Here is a 10920-nt window from a genome sequence, read left to right as displayed (position 1 = left end):
TATGTACTTATGGATGTAGTTCCATATGTTTTCTGAATCCATTCAGTTTGCATATTTATGTAGGTCTCAACTCTAGGTCATGGCTGTCACCGTCATTGTCAAGTTGTGCATGTGATGGTATTGTTAGGTGTGCGGATGTTTGTTCTCAGTTCTTGCTTCTCTATAGAGAGAGAATTCACATGGCAGAAGCACAATTGCAAGTCAAGTAAACCTTCATGTGTGAAGGTAAAGTTTTTGATAGTACATACGTTCTCCCAGACAAAGATGGGCTATCTCCGGAAAGCATGGAGGGCTGCCTGGAGAGATAAGTTGAGAGACAAAGAAACCGAAAGAGGGAGAGAACGTGCCATCTCTGGAAAGGGAGAGAGACAAGGAAAGGTGGGGGCAGGTGGAACCAAAAAAGTAACTTGAGTCTGTGTCTTCGCATTTATGCCCTTCCTCCATGACTGGTCTCCTGCCAAATCCACTCGGAGGGGGAGGTCGTGTGTGTTGTTGGATTCTTAGGGATGTGCTCAAGGATGTGTGTGATGGACAGCGTTGGTGGCTCTTCCTGCACATGCTCAAACTTTTGGGTGGACTTGCCGAAGCGTGCATGTAGTAGCATGACTGGTCCCTACTGTGTATGCTCAATCTGTGGGTCTGTACTGCACATGCCCAAGGTTTGGGTCCTTTACTGCGTAGGTCTCCCCCATCGCCTTCTAATGTGTGTCTGGTTTATTTATAAGGAACCCCTTTTTATCTGTGGCTTGGCCAGCTCTTCTTTGCTAACTGGGGCTTTACGGAACAGCTCCTTTCCCCCTGAGCCTCCTGCCTGTCAGTGTTACCTTTGTTGCCTTGCACCCTTTCGATGATTCAAGTGCCTTCCTTTGCCTTGATTACTTTGTGCTACTTTCCTTTTATGGCATATTGCCTGTCTTTTCACCCAAGATAATGCATATCTACCTTCTAGTTAGTGATATGCCCTCTTCTCCTCTCATGTCTGGAACCCTTCAAAGAAGCTTTCTTTCTGTGTGGAAACCTTTTCTCTTGTCATGAAGCTAGTGGTCTAATACAATATTTAGCCTTTTATGAATGTCTAATTTCACTCAGCATAAATCCTCAGGGTCAGTCCATGTCAAGAGACATTAATGCAGATTCATAGTTATTCTTTTTTAATTTAATCATTTTATTGGGGCTCATACAATTCTTATCACTATCCATACATCTATCAATTGTGTCAAGAACATATGCACATTTGTTGCCATCATCATTCTCAAAACATTTGCCTTCTACTTGAGTCCTTAATCTCTGCTGCTCATTTCCCCCCTCCCTCCCCACTGCCCCCTACCTCATGAACCCTTCATCATTCATAAATTATTATTATTTTGTCATATATTACACTGTCCGATGTCTCCCCCGTGCCCTCTTCTCTGCTGTCCCTCCCCTATGGAGGAGGCTATATGTAGATTCCTGTAATCAGTTCCCCTTTTCTATCCCACATTCCCTCCACCCTCCAGGCATTGCCACTCTCACCACTGGTCCTGAAGGACTCATCTGTCCTGGATTCCCTGTGTTTCCAGTTGCTCTCTGTAGCTATGTACACCCTCTGGTCTAGCCAGATTTGTAAGATAGAATTGGGATCATGATAGTGGGCAGGGGGAGGAAATATTTAAGAACTAGAGGAAAATTATATGTTTCATTGTTGCTTCCTTGCACCCTGACTGGTTCATCTCCTCCCCACAACCCTTCAGTAAGGGGTGTTCGGTTGGCTGCCAATGGGCTTTGAGTCTCCACTCTGCACTCACCCACATTTTCAATAATATGATTTTTTTGTTCCTTGATGCTTGATATTTGATCCCTTCGACAGCTCGTGGTCACACAGGCTGGTGTGTTTCTTCCATGTGGGCTTTGTTGCTTCTGAGCTAGATGGCCGTTTGTTTATCTTCGAGCCTTTAAGACCCCAGACCCTACAACTTTTGATAGCGGGGCACCATCAGCTTTCTTCACCACATTTGCTTATGCACACATTTGGCTTCATTGATCATATCAGGGAGGTGGGCACCCATTGATATGATTTTTATTTCTTTCATGTCTGATAACTGGTCCCTTCTGCACCTTGTGGTCAGCCAGGCTGGTGTGCTTCGATGCTTCTCAGATGGATGGCCGCTTGTTCATAGTTATTCTTTAACGTTGCGCATATTCCGTTGAATGTGTGTTATCAAAGCCTGTTTATCCAATCATGCATTATGGGCACTTAGAAGGATAACCAAGAGAAACAAGTCATAAAGACAGCAAGTGGAGACATACATGTTTCTGCCTTCTCCGGTGGAGCTGGGTTTTCCTCGTCCTTTGTCGTAGCCAGAGTAGGTCAGGTTTGGCCTCCATGTGGGTTACTCAATTGGTAAGTGGAGCAGAATGGGCTCATGGAGCTTTGTGAGAGCAAAGGCAATGGGCATAGGAAATGAAGCTGATTAGTGCTTGGTTTAAAATGCAGCAGTTTTTCCATTCCCCAGGGACAAAAGCAACATTGTTTAGATAAAATGTCAAACAGAAGTCTGGGCAGGCCTGCTGGATACATCCTATTCCAGGCCAAAGGTCATATGCATATAAATGAGATAGTCTAAAAGAACTGTGAACTTGAGTGTTTTATTATTATTACTAGTTGGGATTTAATACATATATCATATCATTACACATTTCAATCACGTCAAATAGAATGTACAATTGCTACCACGATCAGTTTCCAAACATTCATTTTTCTACATGGACTCCTTGACATCGTCTCTCCTTTACCCCCACCCCCATCTCCTCCCCCTAATTCTACTTGCTGTCTCTCTAGGTTCATCAATCCTAGGTTTCACATACTAAAAATGAAAAGGCATATAACACAGCTTCCAGGGGGTGACTTCCATTGACATAACATCTTTGAGATACACTCTAATATGACCAAACAGAAATCCAAGAAAACAATACAAACCAAAAATACAGAAAAATTTGGAAACCAGATCAGGCCCAGCCTGCAATATAGGGGGGATCTGCTGATAAAGTGTTAACTGTGCAGGTCAGATTTACGCCTTTGATCTTCTGTACTCCTCTCTCCCAGGCACTCTGTTTAGTGACCACTTTCCTCCATCCCTCAGTTTTAGATCGGGGAGTTCTCTGGAGGTTTATTTCCTATGTACTTGTACAAATGAATCTTGGGCTCCCGCTGCCATCGTTGCCTTCTGCACACCGGATTCTCACCATTTGGGCTCTGATATTAATCCCCCGTCAACTTCAGATGATGTGGATTCCAATCCTTCGGTGATTGATGAATTCCAGTCCTTCGGTGACTGATGACGGGTTGCTTCTTCCATGTGGACTTAGTTGACATCTCTCTTAGACGGCTGCTTGTTTGGAGACAAGCCTTTAATCCAGTCATCCAGCCATTCTGAATTTTCTGGATCTAAGCTTGCATTCAGGTTAAACTTGAACGCATGTATTCACACAGGACTACAGAACCACTATTCTTGTTTTAATTAAAGAAAATTGATGAGGTTTGCCTAGATTTTCATAGTACTGCCCACATTATAATTTGCTGTACTATTCTTTTCATTCAAAAACAGTCCGATCAAACAATCTTGCAAAGAAAAGATAAGCCAGGCTGAAGTCGAAAATAAAGGCAAAGGGAAAATGAGTACCCTCTGCTCCACTGTCAGATCTTTGCAAGTGGGGTGCTCGGGGGTCTCAGAGAGCCAGCGCCCTTAGACTCTGTGCCAGAACTGCACGCACTGCCCTCGGGCGTCAAAATGGTCAGCAGGCTGTCCAGACTGGTTTGCCAACAAACAGCCACATTGCTTGTACATATTCTTTTCATCCAGTGTGAAAGGGTGATACATTTTTGCAGGAAGTGTTCCTATGTCTCTTTTCTCCATGAAAATCCGGATCCACTTGTCCTCTGTATCTCTCAGATCGAAATAGTCGCTGCCATCCAAAATACATAGAATTTCGTCATCCAATTGTAAACGTTCCTCATAGAACAGTTTAATCTTTTCTTCATAATTTGGTAGATTATGTTTGCACATTGTGATCCTGTCCATCCAGGAGTAGTTTCTCTCTTTTCGGATCTTTTTAATTTCGGGATCATTCTCATTATTGTCAGCATCCAAGTCCCAGTGAAATACATCAAGCTGACGCAGTTGTTCCAGGCTGACCGTGCAACTGACCTCCTCTGGTCGCCCAGGGATTCGTCCATTCACCACGCTTCCAACACCTTCCCGCTGGCTGCAGCTCATACTCGGGCCTTTTTCACCCTACAGCTCCTTGGGAGTAGTTTGATATTCTTACAGAAGAAATTATTACCCCAGATTTTGTCCAAGTGGACACTCTGTTGGCTGAGAATTGCACAATGGGTCTCTGAAGTCAGCTTGAGTACCAGCCTTTGCCTGAGTTTTTCTTCGTGATCATTTTATAAGGAGGATCAACAACAGCATCACAGCCTAAAACAGCACAACACATAACAATGCAACACACACATATGAGTACCTATGTACATAATTTTAGCCTGTTTCCAGGTAGGTCCACCTATATTAAAATTATCAGAGATCTCAGACTCAGTCTGAGAATCCTTGTAACAAAATGTGGAAAAATGACCCTTGCCCTTAAAGGTGGCTACTGCCTTTCTTAAGATCTCATGGCAATTGTACACCAGTAGCCACTGCATAAGTCCAGCCTGAACTCTAGTGTGGCATGAAGTCTTGCCATGCAATGCTACTTATTAAAAAAAATTCTGCAAACAGGCTGCGAACCGTTGATTCTCCCAAAACAGGCCAGGAAATGCTACTAGTTCCCCCTGTGGATTTCTTGCAAATTTTGGTGATTTCTTCCCAAACATGCACACAAAAGCATGTGAAACAGTTGGCAACAGTGAAGCGTGTTCAGTTCTCAGAACTTTGGCCCAAAGACTGAGATTTCTTGTCGCATCCCTCAACAGTGTGTGCAGAACTCCCAGTAATGGAACCAGAGTCCTGTACAAATCGTCTGCACAAGGGCCAACCACAGAAAGCCTTTTCAAATGAAATAGAAACAAAGTTCTCCTGAACTGTACAACACAGCCATTAAATAAGTGTTTTAGAGAAAGAAAAGACACCAATGGAAACTAATTTCTCAAAACGATGACTGAAATTCTAAATTAGTTCCAGTATATTCCATTTAACCAGTGTTCACACGGGTGGGGGGGGGCAGGGAATCCAGACTCATTTATTAAGGATATTATGAATGTGATGGGAATTTTAGTTTCTCACGGTCAAATAAATTCCCTAGCAGGGAGCCCATCTTTGGCAACTTAACCTATTTTTGTAGAAAAAGTTTGAGTAGTCACATTCAGCAGTATTCCAGACTATGCGTAATGACATCCTGCCAAGCAGATCGCCACAATGCCTGCCCTTATCTCAGACAGGCATATCTTACCACAGAGAACAGCTTCCTATTGTCCTCAGATACAGCATCTCCCAATTTCTGAGAAAGTTCAAGTTTGTTGAACATGTGGCATTCTTGGTCTCAGTCAAATCCTGATGGGAAAACACAGGAGGTTTTAGACATGGTATTGTAAAAACCATGCGTACCTAAGAATTACCGAGGCATGGTCTTGAGGTCTGCGGTCAGCCTGGACACCTTACCCATTCTCTGAAGCTGTTTATTCTTCCCAGAATTCTTTCATTAGCTTTCACAGTTGGTCCCTGACTTTCTAGCTTTTTACTGGTGGTTCTGTGTCCACCCCCACCAACTCTTTGTTTTGTGTATATAGACCAAGATTTCATAAATTCTAAGACTTCTAGGATGGTAATATATTAAGAGCCTCATCCTGCTGTCACCAGGAGAGACAAGTAAAACTGCCAGAGATGACACAGGACCCCACGCCACTGCCACCAGACCTTTGGAAGAGACAGAAGGAGAGAGAGAGAGAGAGAGAGAGAGAGAACAAAAAACCAAAACAAAACAGCAAAGAAAAATATATTAGGCCAGAGTTGAGCATTTATAATTTCTTCTTCTTTTTTTAAAAAAAATAAATCATTTTATTGGGGGCTCTTACACCTCATATAACAATCCATACATCAATTGTATCAAACACATTTGTGCATATGTTGCCATCATTTTAAAAACATTTTCTTTCTACAAGCCCTTGGTATCAGCTCCTCTTTTTTTCCCCTCCCTCACCCTCCCATAAATTGTAAATTATTATTTTTGAATCTTACACTGTTCACTATTTCCCTCCACCTACATTTCTGTTATTTGTCCCCCTGGGGGAGCATTTGCAATTTCTATTGAAAGTTACAAATCTGCAGATACAAATGCTCCTTTCGATGCTAAACCATAATTGAGCCACATGCAAATATTACCTCACAGAATCAAATTTCAGTTTCTCACAAGTCCATCTGCTCCACCTCACTCATTTAAGAGGTTACCAAAGGCATTCCTACCGACACCTGGAGATAGCAATTGCTGGCAACTGAAAGTAAGGATTAACAATTCTCAGATGAAAAAATAAAAATCTTAATAAGAGTCTTAGAGAATCACACCAAAGTATGGGACTCATAGTCTAAGAGCATTTACCTCAGGTCCTCGGGGTCCGTGGAATTTGGTGGGCTTCAGGAAACTCCTTCTTTGGAGTCTATTCTAATCCTTGACCTCTGGGAGTCCTGCTGTAAAAGACAATTGTGTATCCTTGCAATTCTCTTCTGGTGTTATTGTTCTTAGGTGCCATTGAGTCAGAGCTGACCCACAGAGACCTAATGAACAACAGAGTGAAAAACTTCCTGGCCCTGTGCCATCCGCAAACATTTTCCTGTGCTTGAGTCCACTGGGATAGCCATGTTGTCAATCCATCTCCTGGAGGGATTCCCCTTCTTCACTGCCCCTCTACTTTACCAAATAGGAAGTCCTTCTCCAGTGACTAGTTTCTCCTGACACCAAGTTCAAGGTATATAAGAAGAAGTCTCACTGTCCTTGCCTTTAAGGAGCACTCTGGCCATACTTCTTCCAAGACAGTTCCGTTTGACCTGTTAGCAGTCCATGACACTTATGATTCTCCAGAACCAACACTCTTCTCCAACTAAAACACAACCTTGAGTCGATCCCACTTGAATTTGAAGAACATCTGAGGAACAGATTTGATGCATAGAAGATTAATGACAGAAGACGTGATGGACTGTGGAGGACATCTAGAACATCATTCACGAAGAAAGCAAAAGGTCGTTACCAAGATAGGGAAGGAAGAAAAGATCAAAGTGGATGTCAGAAGAAATTTTGAAACTTGCTCTTAATCGTAGACTAGCTAAAGCAACAGGGCAGCTCAAGAAGACAAGGCCAAATGTCATCATGAAATGTTCAAAGATCCCGAATTAGAAAACCAAAAGGGATGAATATGCTCAGCATATCTTACACTGAAAGAACTATAGAAAAATTCAAGCTTCGAGTTGCAATCTTGAAGATTCTATGTGCAAATATTGAATGATGGGGGAAACATTTTAAAAAAAAGGTGGAAAGAACACACAGTCATTGTACCAAAAAGAACATCCCGCCATTTCAGAAGGGAGCATATGAATAAGAATCAATGGTACTGAAGGAAGAAGTTCAAGTTGCACTGACAGCCAAATACAAGCCTCCAGGAACTGATGAAATATCAATTGAAGTGTTTCAACAAAGTGATGTAGCACTAGAAACATTCACTTGTCTATGCCAGGAAATTGGGAAGACAGAATTGACCAACTGACTAGAAGAGCTCCATATTTGTACCCATTCCAAAGAAAGGTAACCCAACAGAATGCTCAAACTATAGAACCATATTACTGATACCATATGTGAGTAGAATTTTGTGAAAGATCATCCAACAATGCTTCCAGCAGTACATTGATAGGGACCTGCCAGAGGTTCAGGCAGGAGTCAGAAGAGAATGTGGAACAAGGGATATCATTGCTGATGTCAGATGGATCTTGGCTCAAAGCAGAGAGAATACAAGAAAGCTGTTTATTACATTGGCTATGCCATGGCATTCAACTGTGTGGATCTTGTGCTACAGCTAAAAAACAAACAAACAAACAAACAAATAGAAACATATTCTATAGAGACCCTTTCAAGTTTCAAACAGGACAAAAACAAAGATTCACTCAAAATCAGGGAAGGATTTAGCATGCACAAAGAACAGAGGCGGATTTACAACCTGTGGATTCATAACCATGGAGTTCCTCATGAAAAGACCAAGAAAACCACTACGTGATCATGAGTAGTGGCAGACCATTCATCACAGTTGCAGGTGGGACTACAGACGCAGAGAGAGCATCATGAATGGAACACATATGCACCAGAAGATGGTCAAATCTTACAGGATTGTTTTCACTGCTTGTGCTGTGAGGGCTTTCATATGGCTGTTACACTAGAAGCTATGCACCTGCATCTCACACGCCAGCGGGGTCATCAATGTGAACAGTTTCAGTGGAACTTCCAGAAAAAGACCCGACGAGGAAGAAGGAATCAGCTGCCCCTTCTGGTGAGTTAGCTACTGAAAACTTTATGAATAGCAGGGAAGCACCATCCTCTATGGTGCTGGAAGGTGGGCCTCTCCAGTTGGAAGGCGATATGGAACAATTGATAAGGAGCTGCCTCCACGGAGTAGAGTCCATCTTACTGAAGTGAATGGAACAGAGCTTACAGAACCTTCATTTTCCGACGGCGCATGATTCAAAACGCGAAGGAACAGCTGAAGAGGTTATTCATGAATTATTAGAATGCGGACTGTACAAAGTCTGAATCTAGAAAAATAGAAATGGTCAAAACCAAAGTGGAATTCATAAAGATCGATACCTTAGGCATTGGTGACCTGGCCTTTAAAACAAAAATTAACCTCTTCTCTGGAGGTCGGTCAACAGAAAAGTGGGTGAAGGGAGACATCGGAGAGGTCAAGATATGACAAAATAATAATGACTTGTAAATTATCAAGGGTTCATGAGGGAGCATGGAATGGGGAGGGAGGGGAAAAATGAGTTGATGCCAGGGGCTCAAGTGGAAAGCAGACGTTTTGAGAATGATGATGGCAACATATGTGCAAATGTGCTTGACACAACGGATGTATGTATGGATTGTGATCAGTGTTGTATGAGCCCCCAATAAAATTATTTTTTTAAAAAGAAAAAGAGCCTACTATTGGCCATTTTGAACCAGAAAATCATGGTTTATTATGGCAGGAATGAGAAATTCAGGAGGAATGGAGTTACATTCATCATCAAAAAGAACATTTCAATATCAATCTGGAAGTAAACTGCTGTTTGTGATAAGATAATAACCATATACCTATAAAGAAAGCAACTTAACATTTTATTCAATTTCAATTCAAGTGCTAGTCAAAGAAGACCAGGAGCCAACAGTGGAGGAGCGACTACCAGTTGCTAATATGTAAGTTCAGGTTGAAGTTGAAGGAAATGAAAACAACTGGAAAGAGACAAAAGATACCCTTGCATATTACCCACCTGCATTTTGAAGACATCTCAAGAATAGATTTGATGCATTGAACGCTAAAGACAGAAGACCTGACGCGCTGGGGACCTGACAATCAAGAGCATCATGCAAAGAAAGTAAAAGTGTTTAAAAAGACAAGATAGAAACGCTTAAAGTGGTTGCTAGAAGAGTCCCGGAAACTTCCTCTTGATTGATACTGTTCTTCTGTTGTGGGTGTCTTAGTTCTTAGTTGGTTCTGACTCACAGCGCCCCTATGTGCAACAGAATGGAACACCGCCTGGTCCTGGACCATCATTACGGTTGTTCTGGTGCCTGAGACCATCGGTGGAGCCAATGTGTCCATTCATCTTGCGGAAGGTCTTTCTCTTTTTCACTCTCCCCCTGCTTTACCTACCATGGTGCCCTTCCCCAGGGACTGATTTCTCCTGACCGCGTGTTCACAATACTTGAGACAAACACCCCATCCTTCCAAGGAGAATGCTGCCTCTACTTTTCCCAGACAGGTTTGTTTGTTTGTTTGTTGGGGGCAGTCCATATTCTTTGCCAGCACTGCAATTCAAATGCAACTTTTCTTCCTTGGGCTTCCTGATTCTAGGTACAACCTGCATATGCATATGAGGCCATTAAAATCTCCTGGCTTGGGTCAGGCCCACTTTAGTCCTCAAACTACCATACTTGGTTTTCTTTTTTATGATTTTATTAGGGGCGTGTACAACTCTTATCACCATCCATCCATCCATCCATTGTGTCAGACACATTTGTACATTTGTTGCCATCTTCATTTTAAAAAACATTTTCTTTCTACTTTAAGCCCTAGGTATCAGCTCTTCATTTTCCCCTCCCTCCCTGATGAACCCTTGATAATTTATAATTATTATTTTTCATGTCACACTGACTGACGGACATCCTTGATTTTCAACCCTCAAAGAGGTCTTGTGCGGCAGAATTACCCAATTCAATGCATCTTTTACTCTCTTAACTGAAGTTTCCATGAACACTATTTGTGACCCCAAGCAAGCAGGAATATTTGGCAACTTCAGTCTTTTTTACATTTTCCAGGATGTCACCTACTGGTCTAGTGGTGAGGATTCTGGTTTTCTTTACACTGGGTTGTAATCCACACTGAGGACTGCAATCCAGGATCTCCATCAGCAGGTGGAGATCCCTTTCAGCAAACAAGGTTGTGTCATCTTCATTTCAGGTTGTTATAAGCCTTCCTCCATTTCCGACGTCTTAATCTTCTTCATGTAATCCAGCTTCTCTGATTATTTGCCCGACACACAGAGTGAGTAAGTGTGGGGAGGGGATGCAGCCCTGGCACAGACCTTTCCTGACTTTGAACCACGCGGTCTTCCCTTGTTCTGTTCAAACACTTGCATCTTGATGCCGGTACAAATACTGCATGGACAATGAAGCATTCTGAGATACCCCTTTTTCAAGGCTATCCAGTTT

At 42.4% G+C, this 10920-nt stretch overlaps 1 pseudogene; it reads right to left on the bottom strand.

Annotated features, from left to right (window-relative positions):
- Positions 1-3722: 3722 nt before the first annotated feature.
- LOC142440455 (acireductone dioxygenase-like) lies at positions 3723-9815 on the bottom strand (annotated as a pseudogene).
- Positions 9816-10920: the final 1105 nt, after the last annotated feature.

The sequence above is a fragment of the Tenrec ecaudatus genome, chromosome 1 (assembly GCF_050624435.1).
Source record: "Tenrec ecaudatus isolate mTenEca1 chromosome 1, mTenEca1.hap1, whole genome shotgun sequence".
Lineage (NCBI taxonomy): Eukaryota > Metazoa > Chordata > Mammalia > Afrosoricida > Tenrecidae > Tenrec > Tenrec ecaudatus.
The sequence above is the reverse complement of the archived record's forward strand: the minus strand, read 5'-3'. Positions and strand labels throughout refer to the sequence as shown.